At 43.9% G+C, this 8,371-nt stretch overlaps 1 pseudogene; it reads right to left on the bottom strand.

Moving 5' to 3' along the window:
- Positions 1-7,295: 7,295 nt before the first annotated feature.
- LOC123061141 (putative ATP synthase protein YMF19) lies at positions 7,296-8,076 on the bottom strand (annotated as a pseudogene).
- Between the last annotated feature and the right edge of the window lie 295 nt (positions 8,077-8,371).

Below are 8,371 nucleotides of genomic sequence, written 5' to 3'. Positions count from 1 at the left end.
CGCTGTTGCTCTGCAAGCCTGCCTCGCTTCTGCTCCGCCCTGCACCCTGACGCCTGAGTTGTTGCTCCCTTCGGCTGCCTCCAATGGAGCTGCTCCCATCCACGGCTGCTCTGTTGCCGTCACCTTGCTACCCGCGTCCCTCCTCTCGTGCTGGCCTCCTTAAGGTTCCGACCGGCTACGTCCATTGCACAACCTTGGCCGTGGTTTTCCGCTGCCTAGACCACCTTCAGCCGGGTGCCCTGCCTCCTGCTTCGGCCAAAGTTCCTTCGCCTCCAAGCTGCTTCTTGAGCTGTCGCTCGAGGTTGTATCCTCCTGTGTGCTACCACCCCGTGCATGTCGCCAAGTACCACAACATCGATGACCACACAGACCACCAAGAACGACTACAGGGATTCACCAAGTACCCTTCGGATGCGCCAAGTTTGACTACATGGACCGCCAAGTTCCGCATCGAACATGTACGACTACACCCGGTGATGCGACAAGTACCCCGACAACGTGTACCTCTACACCGCCAAGACCAGACCGACAAGTACCACGACGTCGTGTGTACCACTACCGTCGCCCCGAAGACGTTTGATTCTTCAAGTACCTCTCCAAAAACGAAACGTGTACCACTACCGTCGACCCACGAAGACCCCGTGGACGTTAAGTTCCGTGTCGTGAGCACGAACATCTACGGACATGAACGACTACTTCCTCTTGTGACTCATGAACCACTACTTTCACTACCGCCGCGAGAACATCTACTTCCTCTACTTTGCACCAACTACCCGAAGGGACGATATCAGGAAAAGCAAAAGGTGCATCGGCGGTTTCAAGTTGTTTTGGTTGCGCAGCTTTCGATCACTGTGTCAGCCGAGCTCTAACGCTTCTATAAAGTGAGAAATCATGGTACCTTCACGTCTACCTTTCCCAAGGGCTAGTTCAATTCCAGAGAAATGCAAGCAATCGTACTGGACTCCCGCCGCCTGCTAGGCTCACTATACCAAGTTAAGTTCCTCCAAAGTATTTTCATCATCGGTATCAGCAGAGTCACAAGATAAGGGATAAAGATAGTAGCCCATAGCTCCTTTATCAATTTCCTTCTGAAACTTAGCAGGGTCTAACAATGTTGGAGAAGTAGTATTGCTGCTGTCAGAAAGAATAATGGTTTCTTGCCCATTGTGACAAATACTCATTGTTCTGGCCTTCCAATCTAAATTGATTGGACTGTGACGATATAGCCAATCATAACCCAGTATAACATCATTGCTTTCCAATTTCAGTAGCTTGAAGGTGTCTTGAAATGTGTGCCCTTTAATAAGTAGTATCTGCAGTGTAAGCTCCAGTAGTTAATTGACCTCCTCCAGCCACTTTGATAGTAAACAAATGTTTCTGACTCTCATATAAGTGAAGCCCACACCACCATAATCTTTCGGGGTGCATAGGTGTTCCCATCTGACCATGTGAAATTTCTTCTTCTTACTCCCAGTAGAAGTGATTTCTTATTGTATCAACTTTTTTCTGTATTTTGACAGGCAAAGTGTAGCAACCCAGAAGGTACATAGGGACATTTGATAAACATGCATTGATCAATATATCTCTTCCTCCATAAGAGAAATGTTTGCATTGCCAAGAGTCCAACTTCTTTTCTACCTTTTAATGAAAAAAATCATTAGAAGAGATCTTGTCTTTGCTGATTGGTAATCCCAGATATTATATTTTATTGGAAATTTGCCTATCTCACAGTTATATCAGCTACCCTCTGCTCCTCCTCTACACTCAACCCTACTGTGAAAATATCACTCTTCAAGTAATTGACTTTCATGCCAGACATTTCCTCTAAACAGTAGAGAAGGAATTAGAATCCAGTAATAGACTCCATGTGATTATGCAAAAAAAGCAAAGTATCAGAAGCATATTGCAAATGACTAATCCCCCCTGGTATCAGATGTGGTACCAAACCTCTAATCACACCTGCTTCCTTAGCTCTATCCAGAATTGCAGATAGTGCATCACCTACTAGGTGAAAAAGCAAAGGAGAAAGAGGATCTCCTTGCCTCAAACCTCTGAAAGTAGAGAAATATTCTCGCCAATCTCCATTCATATTCACACACACTTTGCCTCCTTCCACTGCTTGTCTAATCCAATCTATCCACCTGTCAGGGAAGTTTTTCCTATGCATTACCTCTGCCAAGAAAGGCCACTGAACTCTATCATAAGCTTTTTCAAAGTCCAACTAAAGCAAAATTCCTTCAGAGTAAGAGGTTTTCAACTCATGCAAAACTTCATGAAGAATTACACATCCATCCAAAATGTACCTCCCAGGAATAAATCCAGTCTGAAGAGAGTTGATTACTTGTCGAGCCAGAGGAGTAAATCTAAGTGTCAGAGCTTTGGTAATAGCTTTAAACATAACATTTAGAACACATATGGGTCTATACTGTAGGATACTATTAGCATCCTTAATCTTTGGCAGTAGAGAAATGACACCATAGTTTAGTCTGGACAAGTTCAACCTGCCATGATACAGCTCCTGAAGCATTTAGATTAGTATATCTCTCAACTGGGGCCAAAAAGCTCTAAAAAGCTAACAGAGAAGCCATCTGGACCTGGAGCAGTATTTGGTTTCATGCTTTTCACCACCTTTTCTATCTCTTCACTCATGAAGTTAATACAAGTGAGGACTGATTTCTGTCATTCATATAATTCAGAAGAGGAAGGCCGGTTGAGTGCTTTCCGCGTAAGACTATTGAGTTTCCAGCTGATTGCCCATATTTTCCAGGATAGGATTTGTCCACTTGATTGAATTCATGTCATTGAAGCAATGAACTTGCTAGCCAGCGTGCCAAAAAGGTTGCTGACTTTGGGTACACAGAGTAGTGGCGAGAAAAGGGCTTGCGCCTCAGCCGTTTCGCTTGATTCGGACCTTGTGGTTGTAGTCACAGGGTACAAAGATAACCCCACAACCATTTGTTGTATTCTTTAAGTCAATCGCTCGTAGTATGTGCTAGAATGAGATGAGATCCAGCTCAAAGGTGAAGACCTCATTCTTTGAACCCTCCCGGGCAGTTCCTGTTCTAGCTTCTCTATCTCTAGCAAGTGATACGAACAACACAACATCTTCTCCGGTCGTAGGTCGGTAGGGCTTGCCCTGGCTAAGAAATGGAATAAAAATTCCCGGTTTCTTGACTGTTTCTGAGATTATTTACCTTTATTTACATGAAGATGCACGGTCTCTTACACTTTTCCTAGCTTAAGTTGGCGGATTGGTAAACAAACGGCTCTGCAGCTCCGTTCGCTTCGGCACCACTCCCTTGCTTCTTATCGAGGTCGGTGCCAACAAACAAGTCCCATTCGAGCAATGGAATCTACATAAGAATGTAATCACTATTAAGTATTCCACTCACTGATGCCCAGGAAAATGGGCCTCTGAAGAAAGCAAAGACAATATCTGTTGAGGGCGAGCCCCGCTCCCGAAGATACCTGATGATAAGTATGTTATCGAAGCGTTAAAGCGAGAATTCACATCTGTAAAAGATTCCCACATTCCGTGAGATTCGTTGCCTACCAAAGAAAGGTGCAAATAAGCCATTTTATTAGATTTTGCCTCTGCTGATCCTGCTCATGCTTTTTTTTCTCAATTGGTAAAGTCTCTGAGCCTTGCAAAGTGGAAAAAGAGATGGGCATCGGATCCATGTTTCGCTAATCCCGAGCTTGAAGAGAAGTGAATGCCCGTGGGGAAACGAAGAAGGTCTAGGGTTATCTATTGAAAACCATGCATGCCCAGATCTATTACGAAAGTTGGAAAAACACAATGGCCAAATGCACTTATTTTCGAAGAAGAATGAGGCAATCGATCATCCGGACGAAAGGGATATGGAAAGTGGGCTTGTTCTTCACTCTATAAGTAAATATAACAGGCATCCATGGTTAACAAGTAGAGACTTCGCCTTTCTCTAAAGAGCCCAGAGGTCCTGCTAAATAAGATGTATTGTGAGCACAAGATGGACCTGAGCTCCTCTCTTAAACCAAGGCATACTCTACTGGCTTTCCCGTGGAAGTTTTAGAAGGCGGTTAGGTTAAAGATAAAGTGGTTGAGCAGTGAGAAGTGCACCGGAAGTGTACTTCGAGCGATGGGAAGCTAGCGTGAAAGGTGCTCCAGCTTGCTTGCTTGGTCAAAACAGGCTTTAAAGACAGCTTTCTCTTTCGCTATCTTACTTGGATAGTTTAGGCTTTCTTTTCCTTCCTCATTCACCAATCTATCATGACCGTCTTCTTTTCCTCCCTGAACTTATTTGAGTTGGTTTCGGTTGGTGAAGTCACCGGTATGGTATGATGGTTTAGTACCATGCTCCTATAGTCCCATTGCCATCTCTTGGCTTAGAATTTGACACTTGATCATCGGTCTTCTAGGTCAAATGGGTGTCATCCCTTCTCAGCTTCTCACTTGAAGAACTATGAGATCTCTTGGTTCCAAACGTTAGTTATCTTGTTCTCGAACTTTTTTTGCCTGCTTTGTCTCAACGAAAGCTTTTAGCCCATCCAGCTCGAATGAAGCTAGCTCTTCCCCTATAATATGCTTTCCTTCGGGGCAGGTTCTTTAAAAAGAAAAGAAGAAAACGTGAGACCGGTTGACTTCTCCATCCTTAGCTTGTTGAATTGCATGGTGGAGTTAGGGCTCCCATACAAAACGTATAGTCAGTGGGTTGAGTGCTATCAACCAGATAAGATGCTGATAGTCTCGCAGAAGTACTTAACCTTGAAGATCAAATAGGATTTACCATTTCTAGATCAGACCCGGGGTCAGTTCGAAATACGACTCCCGTAAATAGATCTGGTCGAGGAAAGCATGTTGAATATCCGGTTTCATAAAAATAACTACATTCTCACATTTCTCGATCAGAAAACTAATAAGATAAAAAATGCCATCATTCTTATTTTAGAGAGGTGTCCCCAGAAGAAGATTTCTTCAGTATTAGCTAAATGCCTGACTTATGGTAGGAAGCTGTAGTTAGGGACGCCCCTACTTTATTTACAAGATGAAAGAGATCCGTATCAAGAGCTTATTCTTTTGGCTTTAAGCATGGCGTTTTCATTCATTTGTAACTATATAGATATATAGCCCTTGCAACCATGTCCCGGTCTACCCTTTTCCCTGATCTTTGGACCCGTCCACTTAACTTGAGCTTACATCTTGACCCTTGTATGTAGATTTCTGATTTCCTTCGCAATGAACAATCTATTCTCCACTTTTGAATAAAAACACCAACCACAACCGACCCAATAGTAGGAGTAGGCGGCAGTGAAAGTGCCACAGCCAGGGGAAGTGCCAGAGTCTAGAACCGAAGGTGGTTGCCACCTGATAAGATCCAAAGCGCAGCAAAGCCCCACGAAAGCAAACAGTACGGGTGGAGGAGTTACCATGGGCACCGTGTTGGTTCAATCTCTCTATAGGTAGTGTGAAAAACCCTCAATTCAAGAGTTCCTGTTGACGGTCCCATTCCTTACTCTCTTTTTCAACTAACTTAATTGTAGTCCGCATTTCATTCTGCTGAGGATTTTGCGTATCACAGCTTTCGATCGACCAATACCCAATCCGCTATTAACAAGCAGTTGGATAGAGCTTCACCAGAGGGATTTGGTGTAACAACCCCCTTTACTGCACACTCAATTATAAGGAGATTCTTTCGGGTTAATGCAAAACGAAGTTCTTTTCTCATAAATCAGGTCAAAATCTTGAAATCATGCCAAAAAAACGTGGGGGGGGGGGGGTTACGCAACTTTTTCCAGTGAGATCATCTATTCCCTTCTCTTTGGCGGATTCAATCATGCCTTGGTAATTGTGGCTTGGCCTAAGCGCTCACCTGAGAGTCCAAGAAAGAAGGCAAAACAGCTATATAGAGCCCCTCCCTCGAGTCGAGCAATGAACAAGTAAGTTAAGTAGAGACAAGGAAGAGGGGAAATGCAGTATCGTTATGTTATAGCAAGATCATCAGATCATGGGTGAAGCAATCGATCATCAAAAAGTTCTTTATCAGCCGGCGAAAAGCGTGGTAATTCATTCATTTCATCGGAAAAGGATCGAACTGGAGTCATCGCATCGTTTCTAGATCTTCGATACCTCTATATTCTGAAGAATAGGTCCTAAAATGGTCAATCGATTGTTTTCTCAACGGGAATCGAGGAAATGGCAAGGGTTTGAGTATAGCGAGCAGAGGAATAGTTTCCTTTATCAAAAGAAGCCTATCGACTTGGAAACAGAAGATGTTGTAACTTAACTGCACCCTTCCTCTTCTGCCGATCTTTACAACGCTATGCACATCTCCTTCTTAGTTTCGAAAAAGAAAAGGGCCTCTTTCCTTTTCCCAATACTTGACCAAGATTTCTGTTTAGTTCAGTTCCAGATTAGGAAGCAATAGATGTTCCATTGGCCGAGAAGGAAACCAGTAAGCAGATTGAAGAGATAGATTGAATAACAGGCAGATTCCCCTCGTAACAGGCATATAAATAAGTCCCATTAAATTGATTGATAGACTACGCATCGATGGTGTCGAGTCAATCCTTGTAAGCTAAATACTACACAACCCTCCTTAGAGGGGGAACCTTAGAGGAAGAATACATATTACTTAGAGGACGGATGATGGTACATAGGCAAATCCTCAATCTATAGATGCTTTAGTGCCAGGCAGGCAGAGCCAGAGCCACGTCGGGCAACGAACAACTCATTTTTCGGAAGATAGTTGCGTTGCAGGTAAAGCTAGCAGTAGTTGGAGCTAAAGCAAGCTAGCTATAGGTGTTCGGATAGTTGTGTTGATAGAGGGTTTTCTCCCGGGAGACATATCGATTACACACAAGAACCTAACTCTACTTCTTTTATCCTCCTTACTGCTCCTTATCTCATTTCTCCTTTTATTAGCACAGCACCTTGTACTCCTTTACAGAAGCTGTATCGCTCAGAGCACAAATCGTTGTGCTCCTCACTGTTCAAGAGAGTTCTTGCCCTTCTCTGATCGGGGAAGGTCATTTAAAAACACTAGATCAGCCCATTTCAGTTGAAGAAAAAAAGTGACCCACCTAGAATATATGATCGATACCAAAAGATTGGATGTCATTTCTCAACACCAACTTCTCACCTGGAGGAGGGAAGGGAGATATGAGCATAGCAATAGCGGTATCTTTTCCTCTTTTGATAGAAGCCCACATGCCCACTCTTCTACCCCCCCCCCCGTACCACAGGGTATCAGGGGCCTCATGATCTCCACGAACAGAGATCACTACACAGGAAACAACTATATGAAAAACTTGCTTGCTTCTTCGAATCTCGAAATAACAGAACATATAGAAAGTGTTTTTGTGATTTTTCCATTCTCTTCGGGGAACCTATAGAAAGATTATCAGACGGCTTTCATGATATTATGCTTCCTTGCCCGTGTGGAACATGTGTGAGCATTATGTTTTTCCAACAAGTGATCCGACTGGAAGAAGTGTTATATGAGGACTTCGAGATCAAATAGAGAATCTGTCTCTCCATTCCTCGTGAGCCACTTATTTCTCCGAAATCAGAGATCAGAGTGATTTTCCTCCTTTTTCCCAAATAGTCGACGGTCTTACACCATTGGGATACTTCGGATAAACTGGAGTACATATATGAGAGACCGGTGCTAAAACCTTTTCTCGAGATATCTTCCAGATTCTTAGGGTCCTTGCTCCGGATCTCGCCCCCCCCGGTGCGAAAGCAGTTGGTTCCGTAGTTTGAGAATTCTACTAATTCCAAGTATTCCATTATCATTATTAAATAAGAGAATATAAAAAGTAAAGAGGAGAAGACATAACCAGAAGAATTGTGAGAAATAAGTTAATTTATCAAGTTGAGGCATTTCGATTTGGATTTCAAATAAGAAAAAAAGGATTTTGTGAAATTTAGGAGTCGTTCGAAAGCATCAAGAGGGAAGAACTCAGATAGAAAGGCAGGCGAAGTTGGCGGCCAACCTAATTCCCCTCCCAGTTGTACCCTTGTGCATCCCCTTCGTAAACGATTTCCACTGGATCTGGAGATTCCCCGGGGCCCCCCAAATCATCATCTTCGGACCCCGAATCATCATCCCACCTTTTACGCTTCCGCGAAGAAGACGGGCCTGCCTCGTTCGCCCCATCATTTGCTTTTGTGCTTTCAGGGGATCCCGTGGAATGATCCTCCTTCTCTTCCAAAGGCGCATCGGGGTCGGGAGAATCCGGTTCACCGAGCTCGGCGCGGCGAAACCGCTTCGCCAGATTGGTGGCTATTGCGACGAATTCGCTTGCGTCCCCGGCTTCCGTATAATCGGAGAAGATTTGTTGAAGAGTATATCCTCCCTCACTATTCCACAATACATGATTTTCAGTGAAC

The sequence above is a fragment of the Triticum aestivum genome, chromosome 3A, assembly GCF_018294505.1.
Source record: "Triticum aestivum cultivar Chinese Spring chromosome 3A, IWGSC CS RefSeq v2.1, whole genome shotgun sequence".
Classification (NCBI taxonomy): Eukaryota; Viridiplantae; Streptophyta; class Magnoliopsida; order Poales; family Poaceae; genus Triticum; species Triticum aestivum.
This window is presented reverse-complemented; position numbering and strand designations above follow the sequence as displayed.